The sequence below is a fragment of the Muntiacus reevesi genome, chromosome 9 (genome assembly GCF_963930625.1).
Source record: "Muntiacus reevesi chromosome 9, mMunRee1.1, whole genome shotgun sequence".
Lineage (NCBI taxonomy): Eukaryota > Metazoa > Chordata > Mammalia > Artiodactyla > Cervidae > Muntiacus > Muntiacus reevesi.
In genome coordinates this window covers 32,876,358-32,897,013 of record NC_089257.1, presented here as the reverse complement: position 1 = coordinate 32,897,013, position 20,656 = coordinate 32,876,358, and the positions used below count along the sequence as shown (strand labels likewise).

Below are 20,656 nucleotides of genomic sequence, written 5' to 3'. Positions count from 1 at the left end.
AGTGCCAGGGGTTCAGCATCTGCTTGGGGAGCTAAGATCCCATGTGCCTCGTGGCCGAAAACTAAAACATAAAAATACAAGCAATGTTGTAACAAATTCAAGAAAGATCTTTAAAATGGTCTATATTGAATATATATATATATATTTAAAGAAAAACTCTGGGTGGCGGGGGCGACCCATCTGAGTTCTGGTCCTACTTTTCCCACTGGCTATTAAGTTGGCCCTATGAAGTGGCTGATAACTGGTCATTTTTTTTTAACCAACATATTGGGCAAATTTGACCTTCCTGAGTGGGCCTGTTCAAGGACTCTGCTGCCTCAGCTCTGTGATAGACAGAGGGTTAGAGTTCTCATCCCACCTGCCACAGCATCACGCCAAAGGTCACCAACAAAGGGCAACCCTACAAAGAACCTTTGTAAGTAAAGCATAACACCAGGCTGAGTGGTGACCATGGCCAAACACAGGAGGAGAACGAGACCCATTCCCCAAAGTCTCTGAGATACTCAGATGGTGGAGAAGAAAGAAAACTTCTAAAAGATGGGACCTAAATTAAACAGAACATAAGAGGAGAATGCCAAAGAAAGACTTTGAAGAGGAAAACATGTGGTTAAATGACTCCATATGTGGTCGTCTGCAACAGAATATACTGCAAATTCCAGAAGCCTTAACAGGGAAATTAGGGAAACATATACGGGGCAAACTTTCAGACCTGAATACAGATGCATGATCAATGTGAAACGAATGATACAAAAGGATGGTCCTTATCTTCGCCATCTGTGTAGCTGTTGGCGCCGTGAGCCTGTCACATGCAGGTAGGCCTCAAACTTTCCTCTAAAATCAGATGCAAACTTCAGATACTTTTAAAAATGCTCCCTGGAGGACCTTACACTCCAAATTTAGAAACAGAATGAAAAAAAAAAAAACCTCTTTAAAAAGGCAAAAAAGGAAAAAACCCCTCATCTCCATATGAACATCTGTACATCATCTGGAAAGCAGATCTCCTATGAAATGGATGGCCAAAGCACACCACAATGTTAAACTCATCATGAAAACCCCAAGGTTGCTTTTCTCACCTTCCTGAAGTGAAACATTCCAAGAAGTAGGAAATAACCACAGGAGGAAGTTCACTGGTGGTGCCCTAATTTGGCACGGCTATCTAGATGCCTGGAAACCAGAAGCCTCTTTGGAACTCAGAAGAAAGTGAAGAACACCTTTCTGCTTTGATTAAGGAAGGTCTTTGTGCAAGGTTCCTGGTTCCAGTTGGGTCTAGGTGGTCAAAACCATACCATGCATTCTGAGCCCACCACTTAAATGACTTTGATGAACCCTGCTGAGACATTCTCAGGCTACTTGGCACCAAATGCCATGCCCTCTCACTTTCAGCTTCATGTTTCACAATCAACCATGCTTCCTTACAGAAATGTCTCTAGGAGACTTACTATCCTATATTATTTCAAGTCAGAGTCCCCTCTTGCACAAAAGGCTGAAATTACCTCTGATTAAGAATCAGAATGAGTTCTGTTTTAGTTCAGGATTCACTTATTCACTCAGCTCAGGTTATTAAGAACTTACCAAGTTTAGATGTACTTTGCTTTAGGAAAATCATTTTCAAGTAAGTTTCTTGTAAAGCAGGAATAATTAACTTGGTAACTCTTAATAGATTCTTCAAGTGACTGAACTCTGAGTTTAAATTCTCACTGCTTTTCAAATATAACAAAAAAAAATCAGTTATGGAGGGGGGTGTACTCCCAGCTAACTCAATAGCTTTCAAGGGAGGTGTTTCCGTGTTAAGCCCAAATAGTCAATATTACATGGTTAAACACTGAGTTAGAGATTCATGAGATCAAAAGCAATTCTTTAAAAAAAATGTTCACAGAAACACAGGGACAATGTGTTAACACCTCCAAAGTATATGTCAGGGTCAACGATACAAGCTCATACTTCATCAGCAGAGCTCTGGTCATTTGATTGAAGTTGAAGGTCATAACTGGCTATGTTTCTGTCATTTCCTCATGAGAAGGAAACTAAGTTGTACTCCAAGTTTATTCCACGAGGAAAAAAAAAACTTACAAATATTTTTAAAGCTACATTTTGGCCTCTTCTCCCTTCATAGCTACAAAGGTCATCATCTTTCTATGGCCGGGTTATCTTCTATTTGGATGTCAGCTTGTCAAATGTATAGCTTAGGGTGACTATAACTTAGGATGACTATGACTTAGCATTCTCCTAAAATCGACATTTTAACTTTTGTTCATTTAATAGACATGCTCTGAGCACAGATTATGGGAACACCAAAAGGAATGAGACAGAATCCTTGCCCTTGAGGACTTCACTATTAAAGGGTAGGACGGGAGGGTGAGGGGTGAACAGGTTAGACACATTATAGACAATTATGGTTCAGTGTAGAACACGCTGTAATTGACATGTGCACGTGGGGATTCCCGAAAGAGAAAATATAAAGGAAGGGGAGGTGAGACAGGAGAGGAAATTGTCGGCACAAGTTTTTGTTTAAAATAGATCATGTTTTATAGACTAAAAGATTGTTATTACCTGCTTGGCATCTACCACCCATGTAGTACCCACAGAAAGTCCAGAGTTGATGAGCTTTATAAACTGGAAACCAAAAAGCTCATTTATGAATATTTACATAGAACCAATTTTCCACTTAGAATGCTTTTTTAGCTGAATATCACAATGCTGGAATCTTTATCTTTTCCAGGGGAAAAGACATGCTAAATTATTTAGCAAATAGCTGTGGAATCCCCTACTTTGTATGTGCACATCAGTCAGCTGTGCACTCTGGAGACTAAAGACAATATAGGAGATGTAGTTTTTGCTTAAAAGTTTTTGATTAAAATACACAAAAGAAAAACCCCTAACTTAGAAGACAACTTCCTTGGGACACATAGCTCATTCAACTTTGAAACAATTACCACTTTTTTTTAACTTCCCCCTAGTACATGTTTGGGTTAACCACACCTCCTCCCCTTAAGGTTTTCTGCTGAGGACAGAATAGAAATAAGATGTCAAATGAGAATAATACAGAGTCAGAGTCATGTTAGGAAAGCTGTGTTAGAAAATGCAGCGTGGCCTATTCCCTACTAGCACAGATCAAGTCTCCTCATGGAAACACAGGAAGGGGCAAGAGGATTTCCCTCATTATTTTAGACACAAGGAATTTAAGTAACTTGCCCAAGATCACAGATCTATTGAGCAATGGAATGAAACTTGATTATCAGCTCCAGAGATGCAGGGTCCCAGGCTGAGACTGTTTCATGAACTTTCTATTTAAGAAATGTTTCTTTAGGGACTTCCCTAGTGGTCTGGTTTGAGAAACCACCTTCCAAAAGCAGGGAACAGGGGTTCAATCCCTGATGGGGGAACTAAGATCCCACAAGCCATGAAGCAACTAAGACTGTGCCACAATGAAAGATCCCACATGCTGCAGAAGACCCAGCATGTCACAACTAAGACTCTATGCAGTCAAAAAACCATAAATAAATATTAAAATAATTAAAAATAAAAACACAATGTACCTTTAAGGTATACCAAGAAAAAAGAGAGAGAGAGAGAGAAAGAAATGTTTCTTTAAAGTCACAGACTATCCTAAGCAGGATATTCTAGAATGTTTTTCTAGACTAAACTTCACATCCACAGCTCCTAGCAGAGAACTTGATACAGAGAAGGTACCCAATGTTTAATAGTTGTACAATTATTGCTTATATAATTAACTATTGTAAGATAGAGACTGTGAATGATTCAGGAATCCAAATAGGGTTGGTTTCTCTTGGGGAGAAGTCTTTCCAGAGGAAGTCGAATTCGAGCTGAGTCTTAAACAAGTTGGATTTAGATGGATGAATAGAAGAGAAAGTCAATGAATAAACAAATTAGCCTCCAAAAAGGACAACAAAAGGGACCGCTTTGTACTGCTGGAACAAAGTGAAGCAGCTTTGGACAGGGAGCGCGCTAATAAAGTTTCCTTTGAATTTTACTGGTCTTCGTTGCTGTGTGTAGGCTTTCTCTACTTGCAGAGAGCGGGAGCTACTGCCTGTTGTGCTATGAAGGCTTCTCATTGCAGTGGCTTCTCTTGTCGCAGAGCACAGACTCTAGGCGCTCGGGCTTCAGTAGTTGTGGCACATGGGATTTGGTGTTCATGGTACATGGGATCTTCCCAGACGAGGGATTAAGCCCATGTCCCCCTGCACTGCAAGGTGGGTTCTTATTACTGGACCACCGGGAAAGCCCACTGATAAACTTTTTAATAGTCTCAATAATAAATCTTTAGCTCCAAAATTACTGCAGATGGTGACTGCAGCCATGAAATTAAAAAACACTTGCTCCTTACAAGAAAAGCTATGACAAACATAAACAGATTATTAAAAAGCAGAGACAGCACTTTGCCAACAAAGGTCCGTACAGTCGGAGCTATGGTTTTTCCAGTAGTCATGTATGGATGTGAGAGTTGGACCATAAAGAGACTGAGCGCTGAAGAACTGATGCTTTCAAACTGTGGTGCTGGAGAAGACTCTTGAGAGTCCTTTGGACAGAAGATCAAATCAGTCAACCCTAAAGGAAGTCAACCCTGAATATCCATTGGAAGGACTGATGCTGAAGCTGAAACCGCAATACTTCAGCCACCTGAGGGGAAGAACTGACTCACTGGAAAAGCCCCTGATGCTGGGAAGGACTGAAGGCAGGAGGAGAAGGGGGTGACAGAGGACGAGATGGTTGGATGGCACCATAGACTCAGTGGACATGAGTTTCAGCAAACTCTGGGAGATGGTGAAGGACTAGGAGGCCTGGCGTGCTGCAGTCCATGGGGTCGCACAGAGTCAAGGACTTAGTGACTAAACAACAACAACAATCCCTACAACAACCCTGACAGGAGGTTGAGGCACAGAGATTAGACATAGTTTGTACAAGTCCCCCGACCTTATAACTAAGTGGTGGCCGTGGAATCCTACTCCATCCTTGGGCCAGGCCTTCTGCTGCCACATGGAAGTCTGCGGTTAGGAAACATCTTTCAAGTCAGGATATTATTTTCAACAGGCCTCCCACCTCAAAGCTTTGGAGTTTCTGATTATTTACAAGGCTGCAAATCCTTTCTAACCATACTCAAATCCAAGTATTTGGACGATGAAGTAAATGATGAGTCTTTTTAACTGTATTCGGGTTCAAGCTCAGCAATTCTTCAACCTTCCTGCAAGTCTGAACCACCTGTGGAAGTTTCTAAATACAACACATGCCCAAGCTGCAGCCCAAACCTCCAAATCTCAGGGACTAGGACCTGATCTCTTTGTCTTTTGAATGTTTACTTTCTGGCCACACTGGGTGGCATGTGGGATCTTAGTTCCCCCGCCAGAAACTGAACTCACACCCCCTATATCGCAAGCATGGGGTCAACCACTGGACCACCAGAGAAGTCTCTGCGAGTTTTCTTTTTTAAGCTTCAAAGGTAATTCCGATGATCATCACCTTTAAAAAAACCTATCTTAGTTAGTTAGTTAGTTTGGGCTGTGCCCGGTCTTCATTGCTGCTCGCGGACTTTCTCTAGCTGCTGTAAGCAGGGGCTGCTATTTGTTGTGATGCGAGGGCGTCTCATTTCAGTGGCTTCTCTGGTTGGACAGCACAGCCTCTAGGGCTTACAGGATCAGTAGTTGGGGCACACAGGCTTAGTTCCTGGACCAGGGATTGAACCTGTGTCCCCTACACTCCAAGGCGGACCCCAACCATTTGACCACCAAGGAGAGACTCTGATGATCACCATTTTTAAGAACCATGGCTCCATGTTATGCTCTCCAATAGTTCACTTAGAGGATCCTCAGCTTTAAGCAAAATTATTACTAAGAAGCTCAAAGAACAAGACATACCCTTTTTCTCTTTTCAGATATTTTATTTCCTTAAAACAAGGAACTTTAAAAAGTCCTTAAACATTTTTTTATCTTCCCACCATCACTTTTTGCCAACCTCTTCTCTAGAGAGCGGACACAAGGTCAGGGTGATGACACTGGTCTCCATCTGTGCCAGATGACACTCCATCTCCATCACATTAACAAGGGTGAACTATGATGTCTTACTTGAATTCTGCAGGTCATGGTTTAGACAGCCCGTGTGAAGGTAAGAGGGCTGGATTACGATCACAGAGCTGTAATCCTTGCTCTGGTTCTATAGCTGTGCCACTTGGATCAAGGTATTTACTCCAAGCTTCAGTTTCCTCAACTGTTATATGGGAATAAAACATGCCCAGTTTTTTTCAAAGGGTTATTTATAGGATCAAGTGGAACATGTGGATGCATTTTCTTAATGTATGGAACACTATGCCTTTGGACAAGATTTTTACCTAAATGTACAACCTTGGTGATAGTGGTAAAGAATCCACCTGCCAATGCAGGAGATGTAAGAGACATGGGTTATGACCCCTGGGTTGGGAAGATCCCCTGGAGAAGGACATAGCAACCCACTCCAGTATTCTTGCCTGGAGAATCCCATGGACAGAGGAGCCTGGCAGACTACTTTCTATGTAGTCACAGAGTCAGACACAACTGAAGCAACTTAGCATGTACATACAATCTTACCTACATATGGCAATAAATTCATGTAGGAATGTCAATGATGACAAGTCAACTAAATTTTGGTCCCAGTACCAATGTCTACCAGGGCGCTGCACTAGGACAGGCTATCAAAACCTCTGATATTGCTTGAAGCAGTGATGGCGAGGGTTCCCCTAAATTTCAACATGAGATTAGTTTTGAAGAACAATCAAATATTCTGGAATAATAGACACTTTCAAGTTTTAAGAAAATCATTGCCAGGGATGTGAAAACCAGAAAAATACACTTGTATTTTAGGAAGAACATTTTAAAACAAATTCTATTTATTTTTTTGGCCATGTCACATAGCTTTGGGGATCTTAGTTCTCAGACCAGGGACTGAACTTGGCCCCAACAGTGAAAGCCTAGAGTCCTAACCACTGGCCCTCCAGGAAATTCCTGATAAATTTTATTAATGATGATAAACTTAAATGATTATTAAAATCTTTAAGATAAGGTTGTCCTGCATTGCCTCTCAGCCATTACATGTCCACAATTATTTCCAAAAATTATCCAGTAGGGAAAATTGCACATATCCATATCTATGTTACCGACTTAACATCTGTGAATAATTTAAACAAGTGGATGAACACAATCCTGAATGTGAGAGAACGGATGCAAGAATAGGCAGGAGGACAGTCATTTCCATGAGGAAGGAAGAAAGACTTAGGACTTGGGGATTTCTACTTATTGACTTTTCTCAAGAACAATAGTTTTCCAACTGGGTTTTGCAGAGAAGAGTATCAAGAGGCTTCTCGCAAGGGGCAAAATCAAGGTCAAGAAGGCAGGACTCTGATGTTCCCACTTCTAGTTCAGCTAGCACAGCACTGTTTATTTTGTTTTATACATTTGGGTTCTACTGGAGATTTTGTCAGAGGGAGAAAAATCCAATCCTACAATTGACTTATTTACATCTATACAACTAATTTGGAGGTTAGAAGATCTGTGTCTATTGTGTTTACTCCTCTGGTTTTGTCTCAAAGAACGCAAAGGTCTCTGTCACTGTTTATTTAAGGCTTATTCTTTTGTATTTATGGATTTACAGTTTAATCTGATTGCCCTGCTCAGGAGTGAAGGAGAAGGTTAGAAACATGGCTGTAGGTTTGGTATTAGCAGGAAAATGGGATTTCTTACCACTCCCTAATCTTGTGGGTTTTTTGTTTTGAGTTTTGGGTTGGGTGGTGGTGGTGGTTATTTTTTTTTTTTTGAGATTCACAAGAGAACTATGTGAGAGTTTGCTTCCTTGTTGTATATCACGAGGTTAAATATTTCTGAGTTGATGGTGCCAAACTGTGCTCTAGTTCCACTGACATATTTACATGATCCATGAGTACCACATATGGATTCTTATTTATTCCATATATTTGAGTAAAAACACCTCCTGACTTCACGATGAAAGGAGACCACCCAATGGACTGAAAAGTGGTTTTCAGTAAACTCTTAAAAAAATACCATTACTAAATTTAAACATATTATTGACTAACGTTTAAAGATAATATTCACAACACTGATTTTTCCTTCTTTTACTTACTCAGCATAATCATGAAACCAGATTCTAGTAAATGGAAGCATTCTCACATTTTAGCTTCTTTAGGGGGGAAACACATGGGATTTATAAACACTGTCAAATAAAAGACACATTCCTGGATACTAAAAGGCCCAAACATACAAAAAGGTCCTTCTAAATAAGGAAAAAAACTCCATCATAACACCAGTGGAAATGAATGGCATTTTTAGTCCAGAAATTCTTCTACTGTGGCTTCTACCAGCATCATTAACAGGACTTCCTCTATAAATAGCCTCAAATAATAGTGAAATGTTTAAGGCAATGTCTAAGCATTTTCATTGCCTTAATTTGAACATGAAATGATACTCAATTGTTATTTATAAAAAAGAGATCATCTCTTAAAAGTGACATAAGTTTTTCCAAAATATTACAATCCATACCTGAAAATACAGGACAGGCAGGAAGTTCTGAAATGACTCAAGAGAATTTGTACAACAGCTTTTTAAAATACTCTTTTGAAGTGAGTATATACGGAGGTAATGGAAGCCTTACCTGGGAGAATCAATGGAGTTCCTTACAGGGAGCACCTGGTGATGGATGGATCCATCTAGCCCGGCGCCTGGCACCCACTGGGCATAAATTAATGCCAGATGAACTAATAAATAAAAGAACCATCCCCACATATAACACCTTTACTTTCTTTAAAGAAAAGCTTTGAAACAGGAGAAAACATACATGCAGCAACATGAACTATAAAATATGTGAAGCTCTAAAGAGTATGTAAACAGTAAACTGCTTGCTTTGCTGACTGAAAATATGAATATTTGGTAGCAGTATGAGAGACCATGCAGAATAAAATGGTCATGACTCCTAGGAGTGGGCTGTATAACCTCTGGTCTAAACTTGCATAGTAAATGTGGGTTAATTAATTTCTGACTGTTCTGCAGAAAATCAAAATAAGTTATTAAAAAACAAGAAAGTTAATCTATCCATGTTGAAACATGAAAAGGTTGAGGGAGGGGCCAGTCTTTGACAGTTTACATTTAGAAAAGGAAACTCTTTGGAAAACAGTTAATAGCCGAGGATGCCGTAGTTTGAGAAGGGGAAGGTGAGTGCTGTGGGGTTTTTTTAGTTCAGTTACTGAACTCTAAAAAAAATCTAATGTCAAAAGCTAATTTCTTAAGGAATTTGGGTGTCTGAACCTAATCAGGACTCTTTTTTAAAACATTCCATTCTATATGATCCAAAGGAAAAATAACTACTTTTAAGAACCTACGTGAAAGTATGAAAAAAGTAAAAGTCCAGCACTTTTCAAAGAAATGGGAAGGATTTCTGATGCTCAGTTCATGATGCTGCACCTATCTCAGGCAGAAGACCCAAAGAAATACATGATTGTCATCAGGATTGTATGTGAACTAAAATAAGGAGCATACTAATGATATGATCAATATATTTGAAAAAACTTAGGAGTACAAAGGTATTTCAGAATATACCTAACTCCAAGCTTCCATGTTAATATCTGTCCTTTCTAAAAGGGTTTCAGTCTGTGCTTATAACAGGAAACTGATCATATTCCATATTCTTTCTTTGTTAAATCATAAATTCACTCAATTCAAAGCTTTGTATGTGGTGAGCCTGTGATATCTACTTAATTAAATCAACTGAAAGTTCCTCTAGATACTACGTACAGTGCTTAAATTTATATCACTGGTTCTAGATCTGCTCGCTGGGGCAACATAAAGTAAACTCTCTCTTTCCTCCATATGCCAGTTCTTCACAATTGTGAAGATGATCCTCTAGACTGGACATCAAGAACAAGTCAGACATGCTGCCCCCTAGTCCCCCAGACATGGTGGGCAGTGACAGGGTATTCTTTCTTATTGAGCCGGGTTGGGTTCAGAATTCTTAACCCAGACTTCTGGGAGCTACCATCATGTGAATTTAGACCAAAGGAGACAAAAATACATTTGCCATTCCAGTCTAAGTCTTCCTGTCCCCAAGCTACCCATTCCAAGTTTGCTCAGTCATTGCTTACTTGCAATGGTTTCCAACTTCCTATGCATCCTGGTCACGTTGATCTCAATATATACCCGTTTGTCATGCTGTACCAAAAGCAACCTACTTCATTTCTTGAACTGAAGATAATCCTTTCTCTAAAAACTTGTTCACGTTGATCTCAATATATACCCGTTTGTCACTGCTGTACCAAAAGCAACCTACTTCATTTCTTGAACTGAAGATAATCCTTTCTCTAAAAAACTTGTTCTTTTTTTATTGGAGTATAGCCAATTAATGTAGTGACAGTTTCAGGTGGCCAGCAAAGGGACTCAGCCCTACTTAAACATGTATCCATTCTCTCCCAAACTTCCCTCCTGTCCAGGTTGCCGCTTAACATTGAGCAGACTTCCCTGTGCTATTCTATGTATAGTCTACTTGAAAAATGGGGGGAAATTATTAGTTTCCTCAATCTAAAACTGCAGACCAAAACTGCTGTGTGTGTGCTCAGTTGTATCTGACTCTTTGTGACCCCCATGGACTGGAGCCCACCAGCCTCATCTGTACATGAAATTTTCCAGGCAAGAATACTGGAGTGGGTTGCCATTTCCTCCTCCAGGGGATCTTCATGACCCAGGGATTGAACCTGTGTCTCCTGGGTCTGCTGCATTGGCAGGCTGGTTCTTTACCACTGAGCTGCCTGGAAGGCCCTTAACTGCAGTAGTTATATCCAAGTCCCTAAACCCCCACCACCATATAGACACACCACTGTCTCACACTCATAGGCTGCGGCTGTTTAAAACCTCTGAGTTTCCTTTGTGCAGTCTAAGTCAGCCCCCCAAATCTGGTCCCAACTCCATATTCTCTCTATTTATACAGTTGATTTTTAACCCAACTAATCATAGTATTTTACATTTAGCTGATCCAGATTCTATCATTCAACAGAATGCCTGCTGGCTTTATGTTTCAAGATGATAAGCACATCGTCTGTGCCTTCAGATACATTATCAGGCGGCGTGAGAAGGCTGAATGTGCCTTCCCCACGTTGCATAAGAGAGAACACCTTCAACAGTTTGGTCTAGGAATGTGGCCTGGGACTCCGCCAAGCATCTCTGCCAGCAGCGTGAAGCAAATTTCTCGACCTTCAGATTCTGTGTGATGGAAAAGAAATTTATCTGTGTTTAAAAACACTCCCCATAATTCAAGAAATAAATGAACATGTGAAAAGACAGGGAAACTTGTTTCAGTTTGGGCATAGGTTCAGTTTTCAAAAGCAGAAAGCAAGTATCAGAACAGGCAGCAAATGCTGATGGTAACAGCTCCAAACCAAGAGTGATTAGACTAAATCCCATGTGGCAAAAATTTTACTCTATGAGTTTCCAAATTCTTTTTCTCTCTCCCTCTCGCACCCCACCCCCCATTTCTCTCTCTGTGTGTGAGATATATAGATTTTTCTCCTGAAAAGTTAAGTTTTCTGCACCTGATTGCTCCTATCCATGACACGATGCACAGACAATATAACAACTTCCTTTGGTTATTTGCTTATCAGAAACTGACACGCACTTAACATACACTGTTTTCTGTTCCCTGAAGCACATCGATCAGCATCGCCACCAGTACCTCAAATCGAAAACATTAAGTGAAAATTCACCAACAGGTTTATAGCTGCTACTATCTAAATCGGCTTTAACATTTCATATGTTCCAAACATGACAACTTTATGAGTGAACCAAATTGTGCACAAGCAACTTTAGAATTCAGCCCACTGAAGGATATTTATGATACCTACCATGAAAACAAAAATATTACACTTATTTCCTCCCATTTCTGCCTCTCCGGCAGCAAAAAAATATTTTTTCTGTAATTACAAAGTTTCTTCATTGTCCACACTGTTAGTCAGAATCTGAGGCAGCTATTAATCAATCTATTTGTTCATTCAACAATATTTGTTGAAGTGTTTCTTCTATGATCAGAACCATTTTGGATACTATTGCGGAAGCATGCAAAAATGAAGGAAATGCAGATTTTGGCATCAAATAATTTTAAGCTAATTTGTAATGATTGGTTCCTGGTTCCATAAACTTTTGGTGCTGGCTCAGACGCATAGGTTTATCTAAGGTTGAGGCAGCTCTCACAATGCCTTCTTGTCTTCCCCCTACCCCCTTACTTTTTTGGTGTTTAAAGTCTTGCTACATATATGACCCTTTTTTTTACTCTCAAATCATTAAAGTTAAAATTAGATCATAGATCAAAGACATTCTTAAAGTCATTCTATTCAATTTATTTGGTGTTATTATATCTCAGAAAGGGCAATGAACTGCCTGTAGCAAGTAAATAAAATCAGAACATTTGTACTCAGTGCTTCAGCATATATCGTTGAAAATAAAAAATGTTTAAAAGGAGGCTCTTCTTCCTGGTGGGTTATTCTACATTTGGCTACTATTGAAACACTAAAAGGACATGGTGTAGATATTGAGGTATGTATCTGCCTGTTTTAAAGTCTCATCTACAATCCCAAGTGCATCCTAAACCACCCACACACAAACACCACACCCTACCAACACATACACTCACCAAATCTGAATAGGGTGGCAAGGCAATCCTAGTAACCACAGCCTTGGAAAAGAGGCTCATATGGCACAGAATCCGTTTGGCTGGTAAAGCTGGTGATTTTGTTCTCTAGGTGGCGCTATTCCACTTTTGATGAGTTGATTCAATTCCTTGCAACTGTCCGTTTATTTTCTATTTCCGTCATATAAATCTTAATTTTATATGTACTAGTTGTAATTAAATGACAGATTGCCTTCCAGTTTGATTTTAATAAGCTATTTTGAAGTAAAGTGACTTTTTCACCACTTGATGTCACACGTTTCCTAGTTCTGTTGTCTTAGAGTTAAGGAATCTTCCTTTGCCTGACCTCCCTTTAAAATGCAGACGCATGTCAGAAACACAGAGGGGCATCATAAAGCTTCAGCCAGACCAAAGGAACCAAGATGAAAGCACATTTAAGAGCTACTAGGTTCTGTGAGCTCTCAAAATCAGGACATTACTACCATGACAACCAATGAAAAGTTCTTTCAACTGAACCTTTGGGGAAAACTACAGAACACATGTAATTCTCTGGGCTCTTTGGAAATAAACTTCTATTTTATGATGGCTGTCATGGGACCCTGTGAAATGACTTTGCTCTCCCACCCCCAGTCACTCTGCTGTCCTACACCCACCCCCCAATTCATCTAATGGAACCCGTGCTTAAACTTTGGACAACGCATAGATGAGACATCAGTGCAATCAGCCACTTCTTAGCATCCAGTGTTATCGGGTCAGATTTGTTTCACCAGAAGCATAAGTGTCACAGAGTTTGTACTTGAATTTGAGTACTTTCATTTAAAGAAAGTTCTCACACTTCTTCTTTGACAAGATACTCATGTTTTTCTTACAGAAACAAAAATACCTTCCAGTTCACTTAGAAAACATGCCCATTTACCACTCCGTCACCCCCATAAGTTTTCCAAAGTCCATATATTAGGGAGCTCCACTGTTCCATATCTATCATCAATAATGATTCCATATATTTAATAAGTAGGTCCATGACTTTTCTAAGCCTTTGGTGTGAGTATTCTGGAAAGCCAGAGATGCATTCAAAGTATACAATTATTTAGGAGTAAGCAATTCTAGAATTTCCCTGGTGGCTCAGTGGTAAAGAATCTGCCTGCAATGCAGGAGACCAGGGTTCAATCCCTGGGTTGGAAAGATCCCCTGGAATAGGGCATGGCAACCCACTCCAGCACTCTTGCCTGGCGAATCCCATGGAGAGATGAGCCTGGTGGGCTACAGACCACAGGGTCACACAGAGTCAGACACAACTGAAGTGACTAAGCGGCAGCAGCAAATAATTTTATGACTTAAGAGGAAGTTTAAGGAGACTTTGAGGACACACATGTCTAAGCTTAAAAATACCAAAGCCTTCCTCTGTTTCCTAGGGTTAAACCCCATGTACAAATGACATACGGATTTCATTTGCCAACATCATTTACTATTTAACGTGACTCCATCCTAAACAAAGTAAATGGATGCAGAGTGTAACAAGAAGTTCACTTACTTCTGAAGCCCATCTGGGCACGTTATTCATCCTAATAAAGAAAACTTATTACAATACAGTTAAACATTCAAATGATTTCTTCCTCCATGAAGCAACAGCTAGCCGTTTGAAACCCAGAATTCCCCGGAATTTTCTCCTCCATTCCTCTTTTAAAATGCAATTCACAGCTTGAGATTACAGAGTCTGCCGGTGGCTGAATGACTGCACTAGATGGCTGAGAGTCCTTCAATTAAGCAGCAATTTTGCAATTAGTGGAAACTGAGTGCACCATAACAATCATTTGACAACAAGTTGAGACAAGTTAGCAATTACCCTATTAGAGGGATATATTCACATGCACTGGGCAGAGCTGGGCTAGGCGAGCCCCCTCACACAAGCTGAAATCTTCTACACAGGGAGATGCAAGTTGAAAATGTTTCAGCCATTAAAATAAATTCAGCTTTATGGACCTTAGAAACGGCAATGGTTTTCATTTTAAAAGATACTCAGAGTTGAGCTCTCATATACTTTTCCATTTTGTTTTCATTCAAGCAGCCTAAAATCCTTCTTCTGTCTGCTGTGGGACTAACCTCCTAAAACTAAAATGTTAATGAAGTACTTGTAGATTACCTTTCCACTGTGTACATCTTCGATATTCTAAAGCTTAGTAGAAGATTAAGTCTATGGTTGAGACCCAAAGCTGCTGGCTCTTACTTTCCACAAATTCACTGCCTGCATATAGGGCTGTGGATGTGTGTGTAGGACCAGGGTGGGAGGGAGGTATTGGATACTTAACTGTAGGTTCTAAAGACAAAAGTACCAAAAAAATCAACAAGCTCTTTGCTGTATTATGAGGTGGACATGCTTAACTTGCTGCAGGTTAAGCTGCAAACCAGAGCTATTTATATTTAAAAGAAATGAGACTGTCAATCATCTGCTTTTTGACTATTAAAAAGCTGGAACTCCTAAAAGATTCCAGGAAGAAGAGAATAACTTACATTCTAATGGTGCCCCTATTAAACAGAAAATTCAAGGATTTTGAGCCAGGATTTCAGAAATTTGCATTATTTACAGGACTTCCCTCTCTCCAGGTGAATCAAATGAACCAGCAACATTCCAGCATCTCCCCACCCCTTTTTGGCCATTTTGAGATTGAGGCAATTAACTCACAGAGTATAAATGAATCATTTGAGGTGAGGTCATTGTATTTCTGGCAAATGATCACTTTCCTGGTTCCTTCTGTTTGCAAGTAAAAGTTACACTTATTGAAAAGACATCCTAAAACAGAGTCCCTAAATGCTTTATTCTCTGGGCACTCAAATGTTGACCTGGTATAAGTCTTAAATAATCTTAAATATTATCTTAAATGAGATTTCCAGTTACTAATTCAGCTCTGAATAGGCAATGAAAGGCTCCAAAGGTATGTGAAAAATTACTCTTGTTATTTCCCTTTTTAAAAAAATGTGATGTCTAAGTGTGTCTGCAATGTTCTAATGCTTCAAAACATGTACCTAAGTCTTGTTTATCTGGAAATCATTTCTTTCTGCTTATATCATTTATAAATAGAAAACGTTTTGTAATGACTTAAAATAGCTCTACATACATAATGCTTCTCCTGTCATAATACTTAGTACAAGTCTATATTTACCAACATTTATCACATTTTGCAAAATAAAGTGGAAGAAAAAAAAAAGACAACGACTTTATGACCCGGGAATTCCAGTAATGGTGACCAACGTGTTTTAAATTCCAGTAAAGGTTACAGTTATATTTCAACAAGTGTCTCTTTCCTTCCCTTACCTCCAGCAGTAAACTTGCAAAAGAAGAATCTTAAGCAAGGTATTTGCAAAATCAAGGAATAGGAGTTAATGACCTTAAGCAAGGTATTTGCAAAATCCAGGAACAGGATTAATGACAGTTTTAAAGGGGTGTGGTCCCTCGGGTCAAAACTTTATGATCTATTGCTTATAATAATTTGGAGTTTACATTACAATAATACATGCCATAATCTCATAAATCTTCAACCTGAAAATCATAATGTTGCATGAGGTAAATAAACACGTGTAGATGCATTAAATCAGCAATTATGCCTCAATAAATTAAGATGCAAAAAATATAAGTATATACAAATATAATTTTAAGGCCAAAATGGCCTCTGACTTTACAACAGACTCACATAAACAAATTTTTTTTTGGATAAAATTAAAAGTAAGGGGGTATTTTCCCAGAAGTCAAACCAGTTTGAAGGTCTCATTTAATAACATTACATCCTACTAAAAATCAATATGCAGCTTTATATGCAGTAAAAAGAAATCAACGTTCCCAATTACACATGACTTTGCTTGAAAAAGATAACTGTACTAGGAGAATTAATAAACACTCAGAAATATGCTTTTCTTTGCTTCTGGCCAAGAACATTCCTGCACTCTTGTCAGAAAATATTCGCTGTTTACTGTTGACATTGAGGAGTAAGTGTAAGATCCCTGAAGGACCCTAAAATGAGATCCAGGAATCCCTAACACACCACCAACCATAGCCTGTCAAAGCTCCCCCAGCTCAAGGAAAACTTGCACTGGAGCCAGGGAGGCGCGACGAGTCGAAATTCATCCGAGTCGGGAGTCAGAAGCGTCATTCAACAAGTCCCTCCTACCAGCTACCGAAGAGATCCCGCAAAGCCCTCTCTTACCACTTCCCCACCCCCCAGCCTCCCGCCCCTGCAGCCGCTCTGGGCAGCTTGGCCGGCAGAGGGCACCCTCTACCTTCCCTAGCGCCGCGCTCCCCACCCCCTTCCTCGCGGCCCCTCCAACGGAGTACCTCCACCCCCAACACACAAACAGCATCCTTCGACGGTGACTCTAGTTCACCCCAGCAGTCCCAAGGCTTTTCTTCCCTAGGGGGTGCCACCAGTCTGCAAGTCCCCTTCTCTGCCCGTCGAGCAAAGAGCCTCCAACCCTCAGCTATTTGTTTCCAGGGGCGGCTCATTCACCCATTTCCTCTTGCCGGCTCTGCATTGCATCCCCGGGGACCTACCCGAGTCAGAACATCACCCTCCGCCAAACACAGACACAGACACACACATCCCTCCCAGCCCCTGAAAGCCAAAACTTTTTACTTTTCTGCAAGGTGCCTCAAGGGAGCGGCCCGGGGTGGGGAGAGGTGTGAGCACAACTAGCCCCGGAGTCCCGCAGCCCCTGTCAGGTCCGAGCTGCAGGAGTGTGTCAAGTTTCCCAAGATAAACTCGTCCTGGACCCGATACGTCCGCTTTTAACTCAACTCCTGGGGAGCAGGTGATGATGTGCAGCCCTGCGGAAGCCCCGGGACGCGGGATGCGGGCTGAAGGAGCAAGCGGCCCCCCAGCACCTAAGCAAGGGCCGCCCAGCCCTTGGGAAAGACTCATATCTCAGCCCCAACCCCGTCACCTCAATCGGGCCCCTCACAGCTGGCGCCCTAAATCGCTCTCACGACCCCTCCTCTGCTGGGGGTCCCGGAGGCGCCGTCTTCTCCCCTCGCGCAGCTCTGCGTCTCCTCTTGGCTTTCTCTCCGCCACTTCTGGGCGTCCCGGGGTCCCCACTCTCTCGGGCGTCCTGGCTACCCCTCTGGATCGTGCGGTGGGAGAAGAAAGCTCAGCAGGAACAACTCAAAATGCCCCCTTCTCGTGGAGGGGAAGAAAGGAGTTCTGGCCTCTTCCCCATAACTTCGAACCCCGCCACCCCCCAGCCAACTTTCCCCGGCGGACCGGCGGCTCCCGAGCTAAGCCCCACGTCCGATGCTCGCCTACCTCGGGGTCCACACAAAGCTCACGGGTGCCCGGCGGCGGAGTCACATCGTCGTCCCGCTCCTGGCCCCTGCGCCCAGCCCAGGTCCCCGCCGCGGAGCCGCTCGCCGCCGGACCCACAGCCGCGGGGGCAGCTGCAGTCCAAGCGTCTCATCAACGCTTCCCGAGGAGGAGGTGGGGGGCGCGCCGGGCCGGCTCCTCGGCCGCGCCCGGAAGCCCGCGGCGCGACGGGGTGCGCGGGACAGCGAGCGGGCGGGTGCGCCCGGGCGCGGCGGCGACGGGGACCCGGAGCTCCAGCCTGCGCCTGGAGCTCGGGTCAGACATTATTTAGCTCTTCGGTTGAGCTTCGATTGGTCAGACGGCGCCGCCCCCCGCCCCCCTCCCCCAGCTCGCCCGCGCCACCGAGACCCGTGCGGGGCGGCCGCTTAAAGGGAACGCCGCGCCTTTTCCTCGCCCCCGCTCGGCCCTGGGGACTCCCCGGGCTGCCCGGGCGCCCCGGACCCGCGCGCCCCCGTTCGGTCAGTCTCCCGGGCCCCGCGATGTGGCCCCGTAAGCCCCGCGGCCGTCCCTGGGGCGCCTCAACGGGACGCGCGCGCCACGCCCGCGGCTCCGATGGGTGACCTAGCCCCGGCCCGGGGGAGCCCCGCGTCCCGGGCCCTCCGCGGACACCCCGGCGGTCCGCGCCGGGACTGAAGGGGGCGAGCGCGCATCGGGCGCCCCCGGGGTCTCGCTCCCCTCTGTGGCAACTCCCCCCCGCTTCATCCCGGCACCTAAGTTCTGTGGGAGAGGGCGTGCGTTTCCCGGGCCACGGACACACCTTCCCGCACCTTCCCGCACGACGGAGCTTGCCAACGATGGCACACAATGAAATCGCACAGAGCGGGGGGCTATTGCTTTACTCCGCTGCCTTAAACACGCCGCGGCTTAAACAGAGTTCCTGCACTGACCTCTCCGGAGTTTGCCTAATAGGAATCCAATCAAGATAATAACGGCATTTTTTATTCATGAACACCCCCAGATAACGTTACACCAAGTTACTTGCTCCAGTCGGGAAGCCGAGGCAATGACAGACCTCACTCAAGCCACACGCTTTCTAGTCGAGCAAACAAGAGGAAAAAACGGAGAGAGAAAGAAAAGAAACCCACCTTTTCAGTCACTACTTGTCAAAGTAAACATCAAGGCAGCTGCTCTGGGGAAGACTTCGGCCCCGAAACTCCCAGACTCTATTCTTTTTTTCACGTTCCCTTTGGTTAAAAAGAAGGGGTGGGGTTGAGGGGAGTCTTTGGTGCCCGGTATGTACTTCTTCTGGTCTGCAGCAAAGAAGTTAAATTATTGATAGTGGAAATTGCATGGCGGAGGTAATACTCGCACCCCCTGAGCGAAGAGCTCCATTTGATCTCGGCGGAGGCTGGGAGATTTCATGCTAGCTTGTGGGGGGAGCGGCTGCGCGAGCAGCCTTCTCCGGGTGAATGGGAAAGTGGGTGGGAGTCCACGAGAGGGCTCCACGGTGCCTTGACGCGCGCCGTCATATGATACCTCCGCTGCCTCGAAATAGACACTCCAGTGCACGAATTACCAGAATCAAAATTCAGCGCATTTAAAATGATACATCTTTTATTAGAAGAGTTCCGTTCCAGGGCATTGCATGGTTCTGCAGATGTTTTCACTTCCCTCCCTAGCAAGCTTACACACATAAACCAACCCTTTTAATAAAGAACCTGGGTAGCAAAGATAAATAAAAAGCCTTCTGTTTTAACGTGTGTGTGTGTGTGTCTCGGGGTGGGCAGTTGACTCAATTAATCCTCACCTAGCCCCTCTTACCCCGCCGCAGTCTTTCGGATTCTTGGTTGCAGGTAGCCAAGACCCTTGCAGAGAACTTCATATTCACTTTCAATATGCTATCGGACAAACGCTTTCAACCGTCTATCTAGGTTCCTGCTTGAAGGAGCAATTTTCTTCCCATTATTTCGACCAGTTCCTGCGCTAAAGTACAGACCTTAAAATTTAGAATAAGGAACGGAAAAAGACCCTGGCATTTAACTTGTAATCCTGGGACCCCTTCCGAGCATAGAAACCACCTGTGTTTTAGTCGCTCAGTCGTGTTCAATTCTTTGCAACCCCATGGGCGGTAGCATGCCAAGCTCCTCTGTCCATAGAATTCTCCAGGAAAGAATACTGGAGTGGGTTGCCATTTCCCCCTCCAGGGGATCTTCCCGACCCAGGGATCGAACCCACGTCTCCTGCATTGAAAGCAGACTCTACCATCTGAGCCACCAGGGAAGCCTAAAAAACCTCCGGGGCTGCCGATTAAAATGTAGATTTATCCTCCTGAAATTGTGATTTAGTAGGGGCGGGGCAGCGTCCAGAAATTAGCATTTTAACAATCACCTCTACCGACTGGGAAGCAGAAAATCGCTTGGGAAGCAGAAAATTTGGGGTCACACTTTGAGAAGCACTCTTTCTTAAGCAGTGCATATTTGGGTGTCATAGGAATCTCTCATTTTCCCCAAATTTGGTAGGCAGTTTTATGAGTATGTGCATTACTTCTGTAATCTCAAAGGAGTCTGACCTAATCATTGCTAAGACTCATTGCTTTAAGAATTTCTCTAAACACTCCAACATTAATTTGGGGAAAGGGAAAGATTATAAACAGTTTCCTCCCCTGAACCCTTCTGTGGTTATCAAGAATGTGCTGTTGAACTGAATAT

General features: G+C 43.0%; 1 protein-coding gene across 2 annotated transcripts in view; it reads right to left on the bottom strand.

The window, feature by feature from the left end:
- BDNF (brain derived neurotrophic factor) overlaps nt 1-19,377 on the bottom strand; it is a 37,084-nt gene extending 17,707 nt beyond the window's left edge. The window contains exon 1 of one of the 2 annotated variants that reach the window (XM_065945315.1): nt 19,094-19,377. The gene's annotated coding sequence lies outside the window, so the exon portion shown is untranslated. Of the gene's footprint in view, nt 1-17,951; nt 18,254-19,093 lie in introns of those variants that run through there. The other variant, XM_065945314.1, reaches the window with a different exon arrangement.
- Between the last annotated feature and the right edge of the window lie 1,279 nt (nt 19,378-20,656).